Genomic DNA, 22,561 nt, shown 5'->3' on the forward strand with positions numbered 1-22,561 from the left:
GTTAACCATTGTCATAGGGCAACATTTGTAGTAACTGTTAAATAAGAAACTATTTTGTTCTGTAAGCCTTCATCTTAAGTGAGAATAACAGCACAATTGGACGAGCATAGTCAATGTCACTGAACTGTGCATGTAGAAATTTCTGAAATGGTGTATCTTTGGCTATGTGTACTTTCACCAAAATAAAAGGTTGAAAAGTTAGAGGGTTGACATGTTGTGGGGTTGTTAACCAATGTCATAAAACAATATGTGTACTACTGTTTCATGAGAAACTATTTGTTCTGTGAGCCTTCACCTGAAGTACAATTAAAAAAAAAAAAAGTTAAAAATGCCAAAGTCTTGCCATTCTTGCTTCTAAGGAGCATTTTGGTTGTATTTCTTCTAAGACTAGTTTGTTCATTCTTCTTGCAGTCCATGGTATATTAAATATTCTTCATTATCACCACAGTTTGATTGCATCAATTCTTCTTTGGTCTTCCTTTTGCATTGTGCAGCTTTCCCATGCATCTGAGGTGATTTAAAAGACAATGACTTGGATCAGGGGCACCTTAGTCATCAGTGTAACCTTTGCTTTCTGAAACTTTAAAGTGATCTTTTGCAACAGGTTTGCTGGATGCAATATATTGTTTACTTTCTTGACTGCTGTTTTCATGGAAATAGATTGTTGATCCAAGTAAGCTATACTGGCTTTTTTCTATGGTAGTATCAGAAATGCACTCCAAAGTCTCTTAAAATCTGGGCTGTGAAACTTATACAAAATTACTTGTACATTTTCTCTGCCCAAAGCAAGCCACAAATTCTGACTCAAAGAGTGAATAAATAGAGTTCTCCTCTTGATGGAATGACCTGTTCAGTCACATTACAAAGAGGTATGTGGACAGGAGCAGAAGGAAGAAATAAGTGGCCATCTTGGCAAACAATTTACCACAACACACTTTCCATGTAAAGTCTACAAAAAACTTCAAAAATTCAAAAAGTTAGCTTATCACTTGTAGATTTTTAATTCTTTCTTCTTCATTTCATTGAGATGTTTATTTCATTCCAGAATTCCAGTAAACTTACTATTAGTCTTCTGTATCACTTAACTTTGGATAATTTTTTTGTGAAAAATAAGCAAATACTCTTTTTTCTCTCATACTAGGCATATTCTATTTACAGTTTAGAGTACTACTTTTCATTGTCAAATCATCTCATAATATTTGAAGTAATGTATATTATCACAACAATGAATTTGTACCTCATTTACCTTTCAAGAGAAACACTCTAAAGAAGTTAAAATATGTCAAATACAATGGCTCTCTATCTTTAGCATGCATAATAACATTCATCTGGGAACCTGTTGAAAGAGACTACTGTGTCCTGCCCCATTTATTTTTCAGGTATTCGTAGAAGAGGCCTGAGAATTAGCATTTGTAACAACTTCCTGTGAAATGGTGAGAGAAAGAGTAATAGTAGTAATGTCAGAGCCTGTCTGACTTCAGGGGGGATAATGAGCAGGCTCAGCCCAAAGCTGATTCCCATGACATACCTCCACCTTCTAAAATTTTTACCAATTTTGACACCAGCCATCCCTCCCACAGCACTATTTACTTCCATTCTAGGCTTGATAATACCTTCTAATGGCCACACAGAACTCACAGACCATTCTTACAGTTCAGCTGTTTATTCAGGAACAGGGCACAACTAGGGATCAGGATCAACAGGCTACAATTCAGGATCAGGATCAGGAAGCATGCAGCCAAAGTCTACCTTCTTCAGTGCAGAACAGCTCTCTCAGCTCCTCTTGAACATGCAGGCCTCCTCTCAGCTCCCTGAAGACAGGCTCTTCTCAGTCTCCTGAGGACAAGCTCCTCTCAGCTGCCTGAGGACAGACTCCTCTTGTCCCCCTGAGGAAGGCTCCTCTTGGCTCACCTCTTCAAGACAGGCTCCTCTTGGCCCTGCCAACTGTCATTGCAAGCTCTGCCACTGGGCTGCTTCTGGGACTGTCACCGCCATCTCTGCTGCTGGGCCTCTTTCGGGCCTCTCACCATCTTCAGTATTACAACCCTTAACCATCTTACAGCTCCTTTAGGAGCTTTCTTGTCTTCTGTCTCTCTCTCTGCTTCTTTCATTCTTCTGCCTCTTCCTGCTGTTTCTCTCTGTCTCTAAGAAAACTTTGAGGGGCTGGCTACTTAAATATGCATACTTCTTGTCAATTTCAAGGCATGACCTCTCTCAGTGGGGCCACAAACTGACCAATCCACTCTCAGTAGGCCATAAACACTTCATTTGCATAGTAAGCTACAACTGACCTCATTTGCATAGCCTATTGACCAATCCCTGCAAGGTGCACACAAATCACAGGACAGGCTACACCCCAGGGCCAAACAAAATGTGTCAGACAAAGTTGTTTACAGCTTACCTGGTAATTGTCAATGAACTTGGCCGAAAGTAACAAGCCCTCTAGAAAACTAGGCCATAGGTAACTCCTCACACCTTGGAAGAAAAATCTCTAAAGCTATTTTTCTAAAGGACCAAGGAAAAAGGCCACATAAAGGAACTCATTTCGCCACAATTCCCATGTGATGATGATTCTGTTCATCCAGAAGCATTGGGAAAATTTCTGGTATATAAGGTAAAAAAAGAGGTACTATAAATATAACAGTAAAATCATTATTTTCTTGCCAATTTAAGTCCTAGCAATGAGTGTGCTATGTGTGTGTTTCTTGATGTGTGTACATGAATTACTTAATTACATAATAAAGAAACTATTTTCAGATGAAGGAATGTGATAGGTCACCAGGAAAAAAATTTGAGGTGCTTCAGTCATCAAAACAAACAGAAGATAAATACCCGAATAGTATGTGTTATTGTAATAACTTAAGAACTTATTTATATGATCTAATTAATTAATGTACATTTTGTAATATTATAGATTTTCTGATACAAGATGCTGCCAGAGAGGGGGAAAAATAGGTGGACAGAGAGATCGATACACACACATACACAGAAGATAGTATGAATCAGCCAAAATACCTGATTTTTTTTTTTTAGTTTAGATAATACCTTCTTTTTACAACAGAGTATTCAACACCAAAGAAGCAGAAAGAGGAAACTTGATGAGAATTTTCCCATCAACAAATTACTGACAGTTAGGTTGTTCTGGAAGATTTTCTTTAATTTCTTCAGTGCCAATGCAAATGTATAATATACTGTAAAAGTATAATTATTATTATTGGATAATCAAGAAAATATGGGTAAATGGTATATTGAATGACAAAAACGACAACATATTTGGTATTCACTCTTATATATTGGACATTTATAGTTATAGTTATTTTATTTTCCACCACTCTTCTGTCAGTTTGTCATACTGTGGTGGCTTCTGTGTTGCTGTGATGCTGGAAGTTTTGCCACCAGTATTTCAATTACCAGCAGGGTCACCCATGGTGGACAGGTTTCACTAGAGCTTCCAGACTAAGACAGACTAGGATGAAGGACCTCGTTGTCTTCTTCTGAAAAAATTGGCCAGTGAAACCCTTATGAATAGCAGTAGAACATAGTCTAATATAGTGCCAAAAGTATGAGCCTCTCAGGTAAGAAGACACTAAAAATACAGCTGGTGAACTGCTGCCTCCTCAAAGTAGAGTCAAAATAATGATGTAGATGGAGTAAAGCTTTGGGAACATTTGTTTCCTGAGGTGGACAAAGAGGTGCAAACATCCACTAATAATCAAAACATAGAATGTACACAGTATGAAACTAGGAAATTGTAATTTGTCAAAATGAAATGGAGTTCATAAAGATCAATATCCTAGGCATCATTGAGCTGAAATGGACTGGTATTGGGCATTTTGAACAGGACAATCATATGGAATATACTGGGAATGAAAAATTGGAATCATATGCATAGTCAAAAAGAAGGTTTCAAGATCATTCCTGAAATACAACACTGTCTGGAAAAGGATGATATCCATACAATTAGAAAGAAGAGCAGTTAGTACGACTATTATTCAAACTTAAACACCAATCGTTAATGACAAAAATGAAGAAATTGAAGATTTTTACCAACTTGTGCAGTCTGAAATGTATCAAACATGCAACCAAGATGCCTTGATAATTACTGGTGATTGGAATGGGAAAGTTGGAAACAAGGAAGAAGGATCAGTAGCTGGAAAGTACAGCCTTGGTGATAGAAACATGCTGAAAATAGCATGACGGAATTTTGCAGGCTCAAAGAATTCTTCATTGCAAATACCTTCTTTCAACAACGTAAATGGTGACTGTACCTGCCGGCCTCGACAGAAAGAATACACAGAAATCAAATTGACTACATCTGTGAAAAGAGAGGAAGGAGAAGCTCAATATCATCAGCCAGGACAAGGCCAGGGGCTGACTGCAGAACAGACTATCAATTGGTCACATGCAAGCTTAAGTTGAAACTGAAGAAAGTTAAAATAAGTCCACGAGAGTCAAAGTGTGTTCTTGAGTATATCCATCTGAATTTAGAAACCATCTCAAGAGTAGATTTAATGCACTGAATACTTAATAACCAAAGGTCAAATGAGCTCTGCAATGCCATCAAGGACGTCATACATGGAGAAAGCAAAATCAATTAAAAGGACAGGAAAGAAAGAAAAGACTAAAATGGAAGTCAGAAGAGACTCTGAAACTTGCTCTTGAACGTCAAGTAGCTAAAGCAAGAGACAGAAATGATGAAGTAAAAGAGCTGAACAGAAGATATCAAAAGGAGGTTTGAGAAGACAAAGTGAAGTATTATAATGAAATGTGCACAGACCTGGCGTTAGAAAAACACAAGGAAAGAACATTCATGGAGTTTTGCAAGCTGAAAGAACTGAAGATAAAATTCAAGCTTTGAGTGGCAATATTGAAGGAATCTATGGGCAAAATACTGAACTACACAGGAAGCATCAAAAGAAGTTGAAAGGAATACACAGAGTCACTGTACCAAAAAGAATTTGTCTATGTTTAACCATTTAGGAGGCAGCTGATGAGCAAGAATTGATGGTAGTGAAGGAAGATATCCAAGCTGCTTGAAGGCATTGGTGAAAACAAGGCTCCAGGAATTGAAGGAATATCAATCAAGATGTTTCCACGTATGGATCCAGCGCTAAAAGTGCTCACTTGTCTATTTCAAGAAATTTTGAAGACAGCTACCTGGACAACCAAATGTAAGAGATCCATATTTATGCCTATTCCCAAGAAAGGTGATCCAACTGAATGCAGAAATTATCAAACAATATCATGAATATCCCACACAAGTAACATTTTGCTGAAGATCATTAAAAATTGGCTGCAGCAGTATATCTGCAGGGAACTGCTGGAAATTCAAGCTGGATTCAGAAGAGGACATGGAAACACGCTTATCATTGCTGAAGTCAGTTGGATCCTGGCTGAAAGCAGAGAATACCAGAAAGATGTTTACCTATGTTTTATTGACTATGCAAAGACATTCAACTGTGTGGATCATAACAAATTATGGATAACATTGGAAAGAATGAGAATTCCAGAACACTTAATTGCGCTTGTGAGGAAACTGTATATAGATCAAGAGGCAATCTTTCAAACAGAACAAGGGCATACTGCCTGGTTTAAAGTCAGGATAAGTGTGTGTCAGGGCTGTATCCTTTTGCCATATTTATTCAATCTGTATGCTGAGCAAATAATCAGAGAACTTGGACTATATGAAGAAGAACGGGGCATCAAGATTGGAGGAAGATGCATTAACAACTTTGTGCAGATGACACAACTTTGCTTGCTGAAAGTGAAGAGGACTTGAAGCACTTACTGATGAAGATCAAAAACCACAGCTTTCAGTATGGATTACACCTCAACATAAAGAAAACAAAAATCCTCACAACTGGACTCATAAGCAACATCATGATAATTGGAGAAAAGATTGATGTTTTCACAGATTTCATTTACTTGGATCCACAATCAACACCCATGGAAGCAGCAGTCAAGAAATCAAAAGACGCATTGTAATGGGCAAATCTGCTACAAAAGACCTCTTCAAAGTGTTGAAACGTAAACACTTCACCTTGAAGACTAAGGTCTGCATGACCCAAGCCATGGTGTTTAAAAAAAAAATGCCTCATATGCATGTGAAATCTGGATGATGAATAAGGATGTCCAAATCAGAATTGATGCGTTTGAATCGTGGTGTTGGTGAAGGATATTAGACGTACCATGGACTGCCAAAAGAACCAACAAATCTGTTTTGGAAAAAGTACAACCAGAATGCTCTTTAGAGGCAAGGATGGCAAGACTAGGTCTCACATACTTTGACATCTTATCAGGAAGGATCAGTCCCTGCAGAAGGACATCATGCTTGGTAAAGTAGAAGGTCGGTGAAAAAGAGGAAACCTTCAACGAGGTGGATTAACACAGTGGCTGCAACAAGGGGCTCAAACATAACAATGATTGTGAGAATAATGCAGTACGGGGCAGTGTTTCATTCTGTTGTACATAGGGTCACTATGAGCCGGAATCTACTGGATGGCACCTGACAACAAAAACAATAGTTGTAGCCCGAAGACAACATATAAGAAGGAGCATTACAACATCAATTTTACAAGTTCCATGGCATAAAGCTTGCCTAAAGTATACAGATACATTTGGTTTTGGAAAATTTTTCTCTGCTTGCATACACGATTGAATATATTTGCCTGCCTTTTTCTATTGTATCTTTGAAAAAAGTGAAGGCAATCACAACTGAAAAAATAAGCCAGTTTGACTTTTCTCCCAACATATAAAATATATAGTGAGATTCTCCCCTTGTTTAAAAAGGAAAATTGAATTTATGTCCCATAAACACAGGCTCCAGAAAAAAAATGACAAAACTCCCATATACAGAATTATTTATTTTACGTATTTTGTTAATGCATCATTATATGCTCAGTGACTTTAAAAATACATCAGAATATACATGTCTAACAAAATATTACATAGAATTTATACATAATAGAATATATATTTATATGCTTAAATATTAAGAAAGCATGCTTGCTTAATGTTCTGCAAAGAAACAGACCCAATAATCTCTGGTTTCTCTGGTTTTATATACACAGAAAGAGAGAGAGAGATAGAGAAATTTTAAAGAATTAACTTACCCTATTGTGGGAACCAGCATCTCCAACAATAGATTAGGAAGTAGGCTGGAAATTCTTGCAGTCTTGTGTCAGAATCTTGTAGGCCAGACAATGGAGTGGAAATTGTAGCAGAGTGTCTATTTACAGTCTTGATGAAGAAACTTCCACTTTAGCTCTTAAGGAATTAAACAGATTGGGTGAGTTCCACCCACATTACAGAGGGTAATGAATTTTGTTTAAGGTCAACTGATTTAAATATTACTTACAAGTTAAATACCTTCATTGCGACATCTAAACTAGTGTTTGACCACAAAACTGGGCACTATATCCTAGCCAAATTGACACACAAATTTAACCATTATATGTGTTGAAGCTGCTCTATGTCGTCATATTAAGTAACCTCCATATAACTGTGTTAAAATAACCAGAAATTAATTCATATAAGATACAGCTAACTGCTTTTATTTTTAAAATTCATGGATGAATCTTGAGAAATTAATTTTATTCCCAGTGTGAGCAGAATATTTAAATTGAACAAAGTTAAAATTAACAAAGAAGAAACTAAAAAAATGAATTAAAAAGTCTGTAAGTTACTATTTTATTGTTCCCTTTAAGAAAGGGTTTTCCAAAGATTTTATATAAATAAAACAAAAAATATACATTTGTGAAGGCCTTATGAAATGAAAACTAAATGAAATGAAAAATATTATATAAAAATATATGAATACATATTCCTGTGAAGAATTAATGATTTAGAACTAGCTATAATATTACTATAAGTGCCTTTATTGAAATGGACACTGTTTAGAATGAACCCACCGGTTTCTCTACAGGACAAAGACATGGCAGTCTGCTTCATTAAAGATTTATGGCCTTGGAAATACTATGGAGCAGTTCTACTCCTACAACGTCACTATGAGTTGGAATTGACTCAGTGGCAACGGGATTGGCTTTTTTGGTTTTAGGAAGGCTAAGATTAAAAAACATAAAATAAAATAGAAAATAACAAATGTTTGTGAGGATGTGGGGAAATGGAAACCCTTGTCCATTGTCAGTGGGAATGAAGAATGTTACAGTCATTGTGGAAAACAACGTGTTGATTCTTCAAAAAGCTAAAAATAGAACTACCATAAAAAACCAAACTCCTTGCCGAACAGCCGATTCTGACTCAGCCACCTTTTAGGACAGGGTAGAACTGCCCCATAGGGTTTCCACAGAACAGCTAGTAGACTCAAACTGCCGACCTTTTTGTTTGCAGCCATAGCTTTTAACAACTGTACCACCAGGGCTCCAGCACTACTGTACAACCCAGCAATTCTACTGGTAGGTATACACCTAAGGGAACTGAAAGCAGCAATTCAAACAGACATATGGTCTTTGTTTCTTGAATACACCAACCTCTTTTCTCCATTAGGGTCTTTGACCTTGCAATTTTCTCTTTCTGAAATGCTGCCCATACAGCTGGCCCCTTCAAATCACTTAGATCTTAGCTCAGATACCATTTCTTCAGAGAAGTTTCGTATAGTTTTTACTTATAATAATATCCCTCTTACTCAGTCATTCTCTTTATTTTTCTTTCTCTCTCTTACACACACTCAGAGACACATATACACACACACGACATTACTTTTGTATCGCTTATCACAATCTACAGTCATTTCATATAGTTATGGGTTTACTTATTTATTTTCCAACAAAGAATAGATGGCCGATAACTTTTTTGTTGAATGTATGAGTAGATGAAACAATAAAATAATAGTCTACTTACTCTTTCACCATGTGTCTGTCAGTTTATTGTACCCTAGTGGCTTGCATGTTGCTATGATACTGGAAGCTTTGCCACTGGTATTTCAAGCAGGGTCACCCTTGGTGGACAGGTTTCAGTTGAGCTTCCAGACTAAGACAGACTAGGAAGAAGGGCCTGGCAGTCTACTTCTGAAAAATACTGACCAGTGAAAACCTTATGAATAGCAGCAGAATATTTTCTGATACAGTGCTGGAAGATGAGCCCCTCAGGTTGGAAGGCACTCAAAATACAACTGTGGAAGAGCGGCCACCTCAAAGTAGAGTCAACCTTAATGCTGTAGATAGAGTCAAGTTTTTGGGACCTTCATTTGCTGATGTGGCAGGACTCAAAATGAGAAGAAACAAATGCAACCACCCATTAATAATCAGAATGTGGAATGTACTAAGTATGACTCTAGGAAAATTGGAAATCGTCAAAAATGAAACTGAATGCATAAGATCACTACCCTGGCACTGGTGAACTGAAATGGACTGATATTGGCCATTCTGAATTGGGCACTCCTATGGTCTATCATGCCAGGAATGACAAATTGAAGATGTATGGCATGGCAGTCATTGTCAAAAAGAACATTTCAAGATCTACCCTGAAGTACAATGCTGTCAGTGATAGGATAATATTCATACACATACAAATACCAGTTAACAATACTATTATGCAAATTTACCCACCAACCACTGAGGTTAAAGATGAAGAATTTGAAGATTTTTACTAAGTTTTGCAGTCTGAAATTTATCAAATATGCAATTGACATGCATTGATAATCACTGGTGATTGGAATGTGAAAGCTGGAAACAAAGAAGGATTGTTAGTTGGAAAATGTGACCGTGGTGACAAAAATAACATCAGAGATCTCATGAAAGAAGTTTAAAAGACCAAAGATATCATCACTGCAAATATCTTTTTTCAACAACGTAAACGGCAACTCTACACGTGGACCTGGCCAGATGGAATACATAGGAATCAAATTGACAACATCAGTGGAAAGAGATGAAGAAAAAGTTCAATATCATCAGTCAGAACAAGGCGAGGGGCTGACTGTGGAACAGACCATCAATTGTTCATTTGAAAGTTCAAGTTGAATCTGTAGAAAATTAAAACAAGTATATCCCGCCTGAATTTAGAGGCCATCTCATGAATAAATTTGACATGTGGAACACTAATGAACTAAGACCAGAAGAGCTGTGAAATGACATCTAGGACATCATACTTGAAGAAAGCAAGAGGTTATTAGAAAGATGAGAAAGAAAGAAAAGGACAAAATGGATGTAAGAAGAGATTCTGTAACTTGCTCTTCAATATAGAGTAGCTAAAGCAAAAGGAGGAAATGAAAAGATCTGGATAGAAGATTTCAAAGGCAGCTGGAGAAGACAAAGTAAAGTGTTATAATGAAATGTGCAAAGACTTGGATTTAGAAAACCAAAAGTGAAGAAAATGCTAAGCATTTGTAAAGCTGAAAGAACTGAAGAAAATATTCAAACTTTGAGTTGCAATATTGAAGGAGTCTACAGGGAAATATTAAAAGATGCAGGAGTCATCTAAAGAAGTTGGAAGGATTACAGAGTCACCATACCAAAAATAATGGATCCAAGTTCAACCATTTCAGGAGGCAGCATATGATCAAGAACTGATAGTACCGAAGGAAGAAGTCCAAGCTTCCCTGAAGGCATTGGTGGAAAAAAAAGGCTCCAGGAATTGACAGAATACCAACCGAGATGTTTCAACAAACAGATATAGCACTGGAAATGCTCACTCGTGTATACCAAGAAATTTGGAAGACAGCTACCTGGCCAACTGCCTGTAAGAGATCCATATTTTTACCCATTCCAAAGAAAGTTCATCAAATAGAATGTGGAAATTATCTAACAATATCATTAATATCACACACAAGTATGGTTGCAACAGTACATAAATGGGAACTGCCAGATATACAACATGGAATGAGGGTTATCATTGCTGATGTCAGATGGATTATGGGTGAAAGCAGAGAATACCAGAAAGACATTTACCTGTTTTGATGACTATGTAAAGGCATTCCACTTAGAGGAACATAACAATTATAGATAACATTGAGAAGAATGGGAATTATAGAATACTTAATTGTGCTCATGAAAAAGCTGTACATAGATCAAGAGACAGTTGTTGGAACAGAACAAGGGAATACTGGGTGGTTTAAAGTCAAGAACAGTGTGTGTCAGGGTTGTATACTTTAATCATACTTATTCAATCTGTATGCTGAGCAAATAATCAGAGAAACTGGATTATATGAAGAGATAAAAGTCAGTCTTGGAACCCTAAGTGTCAAATGATGAGATAAAGAACTCAACGAAGAACTGAATGGAATAAGAAACTGACAGAGAACAGAGTGGGAGGAGAGTTACAAACGGAGGTGCCCTATCAGCTAATGCCGCACGGATTTACTATCTTGGACTCCTCTCAGAGATCAGCAGACAGAGAGTATGGGAAAGCAGATTCAGGGAGCCCCCAGTGGGAGACAGAGTGCCCAATAATCAGCAATACACACTTTCTCACCCCCCACCCTACCTCCCCCACTAGGCTTTCACTGCTGCCCAGCAGACTGATACATGATTTCCCAGTGCGCCATGGCCATGGCATGGGAAGCACCGCTTCTGTTTTGCATAGATTTGTCCCGCCCACACCGGCCGGTTCCTTCAGTGTCATTTCTTTGTTGCTAGTGTTGCTTTTTTTGGCCTCTTTGGTTTCTTCCCTGCCTCTCACCTCCTCCCCCTCCTTTCTCTGGAACACCTGACTCTGTGTGCCATCTTTACTTCTTCTTGACAGGCTGTGAAGCACTGCTCTGCAGGGGAACTGCTTCTCTGGTCACCGCTGCCAAGCTGGTTGGATCCCTGGGTTTTTTGTTTGTTTGTTTTCTCATTTATTTTCCTTTTTATTTCTCTTCATTTCTTGGTTTCTTGTGTCCTACTCAAATGGAAGTCTCCCTCAGCACTTTTGTTTTTTTTTGGCTCTTATTTCTCTCTCATCTTTCTATTCTTTCCCATATCCAACCTAGCTCCACACATCCTTTTTTGTCCTGTTATCTGCACCGTGTGCTGGACATTGCATTCCCGAGCAGCTCAGGCACAGGAACTTGCCCTGCACTGACCACTTGCTTACCTTGTCAGCCCCAGTACATGCCACAAACGACCCATCCCAGCTCCTCCTCTTTAGCTGGACCTGCCCTGCTGCACAATAGCTGAACAACTGGCCCTGCCCATTGGACAAGGAGGTGAAAATATGTCCACAGATAAGCAAACAACTAAGAACACACAGCCCACCTGCTCAGACATAACCAAATAAAACAAAAAAGCAGGATGAAACAAACAAATTTATAATCAATAAACAAAGAAAATAACTACTGAGTGTCCTAAAGACGGCTGACAATATCAAAACATATTAAAAAAAAGGACAGGATAGCCCCAGTAAGCATCCAAAATAAAACACCAGATGACTTTCCAGTAGAAGAAAAGGGACTAGAACTACCTGATAGGGAATTTAAATATATACTATTGAGAGTTATCCAAGAGTTGAAGCAAAAAGCAGACAAAAATGAGGAAAAAATACACAAATTCATGGAAAAGGCAGAAAAATTCATGGAAAATACAGACAAAACAATGGAATAATTCAGGAAAATAATACAGGAACAAAATTCCAAAGTAAATTTGCAGCTAGAAATCATACAAAAAAAACAATTAGAAATCTAAAAGATAAACAACAAGATTTCAGCAATGGACAGTGTCATACAAGGTCTGAGGGCAAGGTTTAAAACAATGGAAGAGTAGATCAGTTAAACTGAAGACAAACACTTGGATACAACTACATTTGAGGAAGTATCAGAAAAAAAAATGAAGAAACTCTGACAATTATGTGAGATATAATCAAAAGCAAACATTTGCGTGTAATCAGAGTTCCAGAACAGGGGATAAAATGGAAAACACAGAGAGGATCATTGAAGAATTTCTGACAGAAAATTCTCTAATATCATGAAAGATGAAAAGCTAATCAACAAGCTTAATGAACAGCATACAGGATAGACCCCCCAAAAACAATCACCAAGGCATATCATAATCACACTTGCTAAAACCAAAGACAAAGAAAGAATACTGAGAGCAGCTCAAGAAAAAGGAAAAGTCACATACAGAAGGGAAGCAATAAGACTAAGCTCTAATTACTTGGCAGAAACAATGCAAGCAAGAAGACAATGGAATCATATACATAAAACCTGGAAAGAAAAAAATTGCCAACCAAGAATAATATATGTTGCAAAACTCTTGTTCAAATATGATGGTAGTATTAGAAAATGTCTGGATAAACAGAAATTAATGAAATATGTAAAAACCTAACCAAACTTATGAGAATTATTAAAGGGAATCCTTCAGTTTGAGAGCAAACAACATCAGATGACAGCCTGAAACTAGGATGCGAGATAGCACAAGCCAGATAGCAACCTAGAAAATGAACTCTCAAAGATTATTCAAAACCAAAAGATTTACAACAGTGAACCAAATAGGTTAATCTGCAAATGACAACAACATCAGAACAATAAAAGAGGGAATAGACGGTGTAGGTATATAACTTTCCAATGCAGAGGCTGGCAAGAAGATACCAAATAACAATAGAATGGTTCAAACCTATGAAGATAAGGGTAAATTTCAAGATAACCACAAAGAATGTTAACAAACCTACTCATGGAAATAAAAAAAAAACATAAAGTGTCAGTAAAAACAAAATCTACAAAAACAAAAGAAGTGAAAAAAAAATCCACAAATAAAAGGAATTCAGCACAAGAGAATAAGAGGAACAAAGAAATTGTCAGCACCACAAAAAAGAAAAAAGCACTACAAAATGATAGCAATGAACTCACACCTATCAATAATTACACTGAATGTAAATGGCCTAAATGTACCCATAAAGAGACAGAAAGTGACAGAATGGATTAAAAAAACAGGATCCATCAATGTGCTATCTATAAAGACACCGTAGAAACAAAGATGTAAATTTATTAAAAATCAAAGGATGGAAAAAAACATATCACGCAAACAGCTACCAGAAAAGAGCAGGAGAGGCAATACTAATCTCAGATAAAATAGACTTTAAATCAAAATCCACCATAAAAGAAAAAGAAGGACACTATACCATGATTAAAGGGATGATCCTTCATGAAGACATAACCATAATAAATATCTATGTACCCAGTGACAGGGCTCCAAAATACATAAAACAAACTCTAACAGTAGTGAAAAAAGAAATTGACAGTTCCACAATAATAGTAGGTGACTTCAACACACCACTCTTGGTAAAGAACAGAACATCTAGAAAGAATATCAGCAAAGATACAGACGATCTAAAAGCCACAATCAGCCAACTTGAACTCAAAGACAGATAGAACACTTTCCCAACACCCACAAAATACACATTCTTTTTCAACCCACTTGGAAGGTTCTCCAGAACAGACCACATCTTAGACCACAAAGCAACCTTCAACAAAATCCAAAACACTGAGATAATCCAAAGTATCTTCTCTAATGACAATACTGTCAAACTAGAAATTAACACTAGGAAGAGCAAGGAATAAAAATCAATGACATGGAAACTAAATAATACCTTGCTTAAAAACCACTGGAAATAGAAGAAATAAAAGATGGAATCAAAAAATTCCTAGACTCAAATGAGAATGAAAATACAACATACCAAAACATTTGGGACACAGCAAAGGCAGTGCTCAGAGGTCAATTTATAACAATAGATACACACATCAAAAAAGAATAAAGGGACAAAATCAAAACATTAAATATAGAACTCAAACAGAAAGAGAACAGCAAAAAAAGCCCACAGGCACCAGAAGAAAGAAAATAATAAATATCAGAGCACAAATAAATGGAGAAGAGAAAAACAATAGAAAGAATCAACAAAACCAAAAGTTGGTTCTTTGAAAGGATCAACAAAATTGACAAACCAGTGGCCAAACTGCCAGAAGAAAAACAGGAAGGGACACAAATAACCCAAATAAGAAATGAAATGGGAGACATTACAACAGAACCAACTGAAATAAAAGGAATCATAACAGAGTATTATGAAAAACTATACTCCAACAAATTTGAAAACCTAGAGGAAATGGAAAAATTTCTAGAAACACACTACCTATCCAAACTATCACAAAATGATGTTGAAATTCTGAACAGACCCATAACAAGAGAAGAGATTGAAAAGGTAATAAAAAAAAAACCTCCCAACAAATAAAAAGCCCTGGCCCAGATAGCTTCACTGGAGAATTCTACCAAACATTCAGAGAAAAGCTTACACCAGTACTACTCAAACTATTTCAGAACATAGAAAAAGAAGGGATACTCCGAATTCTTTCCATAAAGGCAGCATAACCCTGATACCAAAACCAGGCAAAGACATCACGAAAAAAAAAAATTACAGACCAATATCTCTCATGAATATAGATGCAAAAATTCTCAACAAAATTCTAACCAATAGAATTCACCATCAAATCAAAAAAATAATACACCAGAACCAAGTAGAATTCATAGCAGGTATGCAAGGATGGTTCAAGATTAGAAAATCAATAAATGTAATCCACCACCTAAATAAAATAAAAGAATCACATGATCATCTCAATAGATGCAGAAAAGTCATTCAACAAACTCCGACACTCACTCCTGATAAAAACTCTCAATGAGATAGGCAAGGAAGAGAAATTCCTCAACATAATAAAGGGCATCTATACAAAGCCAACGGCCACCTTCATTCTTCATGGAGAGAGGCTGAAAACATTCCCCCTGAGAACAGGAACAAGACAAGCATGTCCTTTATCATCACTCCTGTTTAACATTGTGCTGGAAGTCCTAGCTAGAGCAGTAAGACAAGAAAAGAAAATAAAGGACATCCAAAGTGGTAATGAAGAAATGAAACTGTCCCTATTTGCAGATGATATATACTATATATAGAAAACCCAAAAGACTCCAAGAGAAAACTACTGGAACTATTAGAAAGTTTCAACAGAATAGCAGGATACAAGATAAACATACAAAAATCCGTTTGATTCTTATACACCAATAAAGAGAATGATGAAAAGGAAATCAGAAAAACAATACCATTTATAATAGCACCTAAAAAACTGAAATACTTAGGAATAAATCTAACCAGAGATGTAAAAGTCCTATACAAAGAAAACTACAAAACACTACTGCCAGAAACCAAAACAGATCTACATAAGTGGAAAAATATACCATGCCCATGGATAGGTAGACTCAACATTGTGAAAATGACAGTTCTACCCAAAGTAATCTACAAATGCAATCAATTGAATTGCAATCCCAATCCAAATAGCAACAGCATTCTTCAAAGAGATGGGAAAAAAAAACAAAAAAAACAATAACTTTATATGGATAGGGTCAAGGCCCCAGAGAAATAAAGAACTATTGAAGAAGAAGAAGAAAGTAGGAGGACTCGAACTACCTGACCTCAGAACCTACTATATTGCTACAGTAGTCAAAATGGCCCAGTACTGGTACAACAACTGATACATTGACCAATCGAACAGAATCGAAAACCCAGATATAAATCCATCCACCTATGGACACCTCATCTTCAGTAAGGGCCCAAAGTCCATCAAATCTAGAACAAATGATGTTGGAAAAACTGGATATCCATCTGCAAAAAAATGAGACAGGATCCATACCTTATATCATACACAAAAACTAATTCAAAATGGATCAAATACCTAAATATAAAATCAAAAAATATAGAGGTCATAGAAAAAAAAACAGGATCAGTGTTAGAGACCCTAATGCATGGTATTAACAGAACATAAACCATGACTAACAAAACAAAAACTTCAGAAGATAAGCTAGATACCTGGGATCTTCTAAAAATTAAACACTTATACTCATCAAATGACTTCATCAAAAGAGTAAAAAAGAGAACCTACAGACTAGGAAAAAGTTTTTGGCTATCACAAATCCAACAAAGATCTAATCTCAAAAGTCTATAGGAAAATCCAACAGCTCTACAATAAGAAGACAAATAATCCAACTAAAAAATGGACAAAGGAAAAGACACTTCACCAAAGAAGATATTTAAGTGGCTAACAGACACATGAGGAAATGCTCGTGATCACTAGCCATTAGAGAAATGCAAATCAAAACCAAAATGAGATAAGGTCTCAATCCAGCATTACTGGCATGAATCAAAAAAACAAAAAATAACAAACGTTGGAGAGGCTGTGGGGAGACTGGAAAGCTTATGCACTGCTTGTGGGAATCCAAAATGGTACAACCATTTTGGAAAATGATATGAGACTTCCTTAGAAAGCTAGAACTAGAAATGCCATATGATCCAGCAATCCCACTCCTAAGAATATGTCCTAGAGCAATAACAGCCATCACTCGACTAGACATACGCACAAGCATGTTCATTGCAGTTGTTCACAATAGCAAAAAGATGGAAACAACATAGATGCCCAAGGACAATGGATAAGCAAACTATGATACATACACACAATGGAGTAGTATGCAACAATAAAGAACAACGATGATTCTGCGAAGCATCTCACAACATGGATGAAGCTGGAGAGCATTACGCTGAGTGAAATAAGTCAATCACAAATGGGCAAATATTGTATGAGACCACTACTGTAAAAACTCACGAAAAGGTTTACACACAAAAAGAAACAATCTTTGATGGTTGCGAGGGAGGGGAGGGTGGAGGTGGAAAAACAATTGACAATAAGTAAGTGGTAACTTTGGTGAAGGGTAAGAAAATACACAATACTGGGGAAGCCAGTACAACTTGTTCATGGTAAGGTCATGGAAGCTCCATGGACAAATCCAAACTCCCTGAGAGACCGAATTACTTGGCTGAGGGCTGTGGGGACCATGGTCTCAGGGAACATCTAGCTCAATTGGCATAACATAGTTTATAAAGAAAATGTTTGACATTCTACTTTGGTGAGTAGTGTCTGGGCCTTAAGAGCTTGCGAGCTGTTCTCTAAGATATTCCACTGGTCTCACCCCTTTGAGAACAAGGGAGAATGAAGAAAACTAAAGACACAAGGGAAAGATTAGTCCAGAGGACTAATAGGCCACTACTACTATGGCCTCCACTAGATTGAGTCCATTACAACTAGGTAGTGCCTGGCTACCACCACTGATTGCTTTGACAGGGATCACAAAAGAGGGTCTCCGACAGAGCTGGAGAAAAATGTAGAACAAAATTCTAACTTACAAAAAAAGCCCAGACTTACTGGCCTGACAGAGACCGGAGAAACCTGGAGAGTATGGCCCACGGACACTCTTTTAGCTCAGTAATGAAGTCACTCCTGAGGTTCAGCCTTCAACCAAAGATTAGACAGGCCCATAAAACAAAACGAGACTAAAGGGGCACACCAGCTCAGGGGCAAGAACTAGAAGGCAGGAGGGGACAGGAAAGCTGGTAATAGAGAGCTCATGGTTGAGAAGGGAGAGTTTTGACATGTCATGGGTTGTTAATCTATGTCATAAAATAATATGTATACTGTTTAATGAGAATGTAGTTTGTTCTGTAAACCTTCATCTGAAGTACAATTAAAAAAAAAAAGAAATCAAATGATTCATTGCATTTGGCAAATCTGCTGCAAAAGACTTCTTTAAAGTGTTAAAAAAGCAAAGATGTCACTTTGAAGACAAAAGTGTGCCAGATCAAAGCCATGATGTTTTCTGTAGCCTCATATGCATGTGAAAGCTGGGCAGTGAATGAGGAAGACAAAAGAAGAATTCATGCATTTGAATCATGGTGTTGACGAAGAATATTGAATACACCATGGATTGCCAGAAGAATGAACAAATCTGTCTTGGGAGAAGTACATCTCACAAATTTTAGACATTTTATCAGGAGAGACAGGTCCCTGGAGAAGAACATCATGCTTGGTAAAGTAGAGGGACAGTGAAAAAGAGGAAGACACTCAACGAGATTGATTGATACAATGGCTGCAACAATGGGCTCAAGCATCAAAATAATTGTGAAGATGGGTCAGGATTGGGCAATGTTTTGTTCTGTTATACATAGGGTGGCTGTAATTCAAACTGACTTGAAGGCATTTGCAACAATTAATCTTTATTCCACATGTAAAGTTAGCTTATCTAAAATTAACAGTTTCCTACAGCTTCACATTCAATCCACATATTTGTATAGACAATATAGGGAAAATAGCTAGCTTGTTCTTTTTCACATATTTTATCTATAGTTACTGCCACTGTCACTGATTAATGCCTGTGATTATTATTAAAAAAAAAAAAACAGATTTGTGTAGTATATCTGTTTTAACTGGTAACTTCAGTGAAGAGTATCAGATTTTTTTTTTCTAAACAGTAAAGACTAAATAATTTAGAACTGATGGAAATGGTAAGACTCATCTGTGGCCAGACCACAACAAACTATGGTATGAATATAGTTAGCCTTGTACTTTTTTTCTGTCTCCTTATTTACCTTTTTCCACTTCTTAGTTCCTTTTTTTTACTTTAGGTGCCTTCATGTGTCATTTTCTGCAGTTCTATCTGTATTTCTCACTCCTGTCTCAGTTTTTGCTCATTAATTTGCAAAGTAAAAGTAGCCTATATATTGTACTTTCATTAATAATTTTACTGTAGCCATTAATTATAACAGACTGGTCACAGTATTTAGATAATAAAAAATTATATTTTCCATAAACAATAAATTGAGAAGTTATGTGCTCACATTTAGGAAATCTCAGGTTTGGAACATATGATTTTTCTCTTCTCACACCATAATCATTCCAGTGTTTTCACTTTTCTAAAGTTTTAGAAGTTGCTCACTTCCAGGTATTATTATGCATAAAGGATTTTATTGCTTTTCCCAATATCACTCAGCTATATCAGTGAAAGGCAGTTATTTTGATCAGGAAGAAAACATCAGGTGCATTAGAATGTATACTTAAAAAGGAACAGTGATGATATTTAACCAAAGATTAATGGAAAATTAAACGGGACACCATTTGGATTAGTCAAAGAAAGTACTGTATGAGAGTAAGGTTTTGAGTGACTGATTTTTAATGTCACAGGTTTCACTGTATATGAATAAGTGTTAAATATAAAGAATATATTTTAATAACTTTTTGACTAAATACATATAAATGCTTTCTTAAAATGTCTTAGTACTCTCCTATGTTATACCTTTATTGACAGTTAAATATGAGTATTTAAATACGTTATTCTTACTTGCATTTGATAAGACAAAGAAGTTATATAATATGATATAGGAATACATTGTAAAACAAGAAAATTAAAAAAAATTCCTAGTATTATGGAAGTTATTACAGCAAGGATTATGCCTAGAGACTTAAAGAAAAGTATAAAATGTATTTCATTAAAAATTTTTAAACATTTGAAAATTATCAGAGGCTCACTTAAAGTATATATGATAGTACCAGGATAGAACTATCCAATATAATTTTTAGATATATTTAAAAGACTAGAAACGAAAGGTCTAGAAATTAATATTTCACCTATATCCAGTGTTAGCCAGCCATTATGTGAATTATATTTCAAATGGTGAAACTGGCAAGCATCCCAGAATGAGATAAAATAATGATCCGGCTTAGTTATTATCAGGAAAGATGAAAGGAATTTGATTTGGTGACAGGATTGGAATAGAAAATCTTCCAATGGCAAGAAGCAAAATTAGTTTCTCAGAAGTAAGGACATTTAGCAAAAATATGTGTAGAATAAGCTAAATCTTGTTAGAACAGAAAGACATTAAAATACTGGAGATATAATGTAGAAGCTGATGGTTAATTCCTGTTTCAAAATTATCTTAAATCAATTTAGAAGGCCAAAGATTCTAGAGTATGAAATTGAAAATCATGTCAAGAACACATAACACAATTGTGTAAATGAATGAATTTTAAACAGAATTAACTTTAGTGTTCATTTTTTAATAAGGTATATATCATATATATATGTTATTATTTATGTTAGATGCCATCAAGTCAGCTCCCACTCACAGTGACCCTATGTACACCAGAAAGAAATGTCGCCCAATTCTGTGCCATCCTCACAATAGTAGGTATGTTTGAGTCTATTGTTGCAGCCATATGTCAATCCATCATGTTGAGGGTCTTTTTTATTTTTTTTTCTGACCAAATCCTGGTGACTTAGTGATTAAGAACTATAGCTGCTAACCAAAAGGCCAGCAGTTAGAATCCATCAGGAGTTCCTTGGAAACTCTATGGGGCAGTTCTAAATCTGTCCTATAGGGTCACTATGAGTCAGGGCTCTTCTACTTTAACAAGCATGATATCCTTCTCCAGGGATTGATCTCCCTGATAACATATTCAAAATAATTGAGACAAAGTCTCTCCATCCTTGCTTCTAAGGAACATTCTGGCTGCACTTTTTCCAGGACAGATTTGTTCATTCTTCTGGCAGTCCATGGTAAGTTCAATATTCTTCACCAATACTGTAATTCAAATGCATCAATTCCTCATCAGTCTTCCTTTTTCATTGTCTAGTTTTCATATGCATATGAGGTGATTTAAAATATCATGGCTTAGGTAAGGAACATCTTAGTCCTCAAAATGACATCTTTAGTTTTCAACATTTTAAAGAGGTCTTTTGTAGCAGATTTGCCCATTACAATGCGTCTTTTGATTTCTTGACTGCTGCTTCCATTGGTGTTGATTGAGGATGCAAGTAAACAGACATCCTTGACAACTTCAATATTTTCTCCATTTATAATCATGTTGTTTACTGGTCCAGTTGTGAAGATTCTGGTTTTCTTTATGTTGAGGTATAATCCAGGTTTCAGCTAAGCTTCCAGACTAAGACAGACTCAGAAGAAGGACCTGGCAGTCTACTTCTGAAAAGAATTAGCCAGTGAAAACCTTATGAACAGCAATGGAACGTTGTCTGATAAAGTGCCCGAAGATGAGCCCCTCAGGTTGGAAGGTACTTAAAGATGGATGGAGAAGAGCTGCCTCCTCAAAGTAGAGTTGATCTTATTGACAAGGAGGGAATCAAGTTTTTGGGACATTCATTTGCTGATATGGCACGACTCAAAATGGAAGTAACAGCTGCAAATATCCATTAATAATCGGAATGTAGAATGTACAAAGTATGAATCTAAGAAAACTGGAAATTGTCAAAAATGAAATGGACCACATAAACATCAACATCCTGGACATTGGTGACCTGAAATGAACCGGTATTGGCCATTTTGAATCAGACAACCATATGATCTACTATGCCAAGAATGACAAATTCAAGGGGACTGGCCTGGAGTTCACCTCAAAAAGAACATTTCAAGATCTATCCTGAAGTATAATGCTGTCTTTATTGAACTGGAAAGGTAGGTCTTTGTCCAGTGCACTCAGACTTGCCAATTACCTAGACACTGGTCTTTGAGAAAGAGAAAGTAAATTTATTGCAATGTGCAGAGCAAGGAGCTGGGAGGAAGTTCCTCAGATCCAGCTCACCAAGCTACAGGGAAGCAGGGCTTATATGTGATTTGGGCAGCAAGGTGGTGGCTGCACAGGCGTACTGTGGAGGGAAAATTCTAGAAGGCTGCCAGGAAACAGGAGATGATGTGGTTTTTGTCAGACCTCTTGCTTTGGAATAGGGTCCAGGTGATCATTTTCCTTCTGATTCAT

General features: G+C 36.5%; 1 pseudogene; it reads right to left on the reverse strand.

Moving 5' to 3' along the window:
• Positions 1–7,374, reverse strand: part of LOC101349316 (serine/threonine-protein kinase PRP4 homolog pseudogene) — a 23,689-nt pseudogene extending 16,315 nt beyond the window's left edge.
• Between the last annotated feature and the right edge of the window lie 15,187 nt (positions 7,375–22,561).

Source organism: Trichechus manatus, unplaced genomic scaffold, assembly GCF_000243295.1.
Source record: "Trichechus manatus latirostris isolate Lorelei unplaced genomic scaffold, TriManLat1.0 scaffold00135, whole genome shotgun sequence".
NCBI classification, from domain to species: domain Eukaryota; kingdom Metazoa; phylum Chordata; class Mammalia; order Sirenia; family Trichechidae; genus Trichechus; species Trichechus manatus.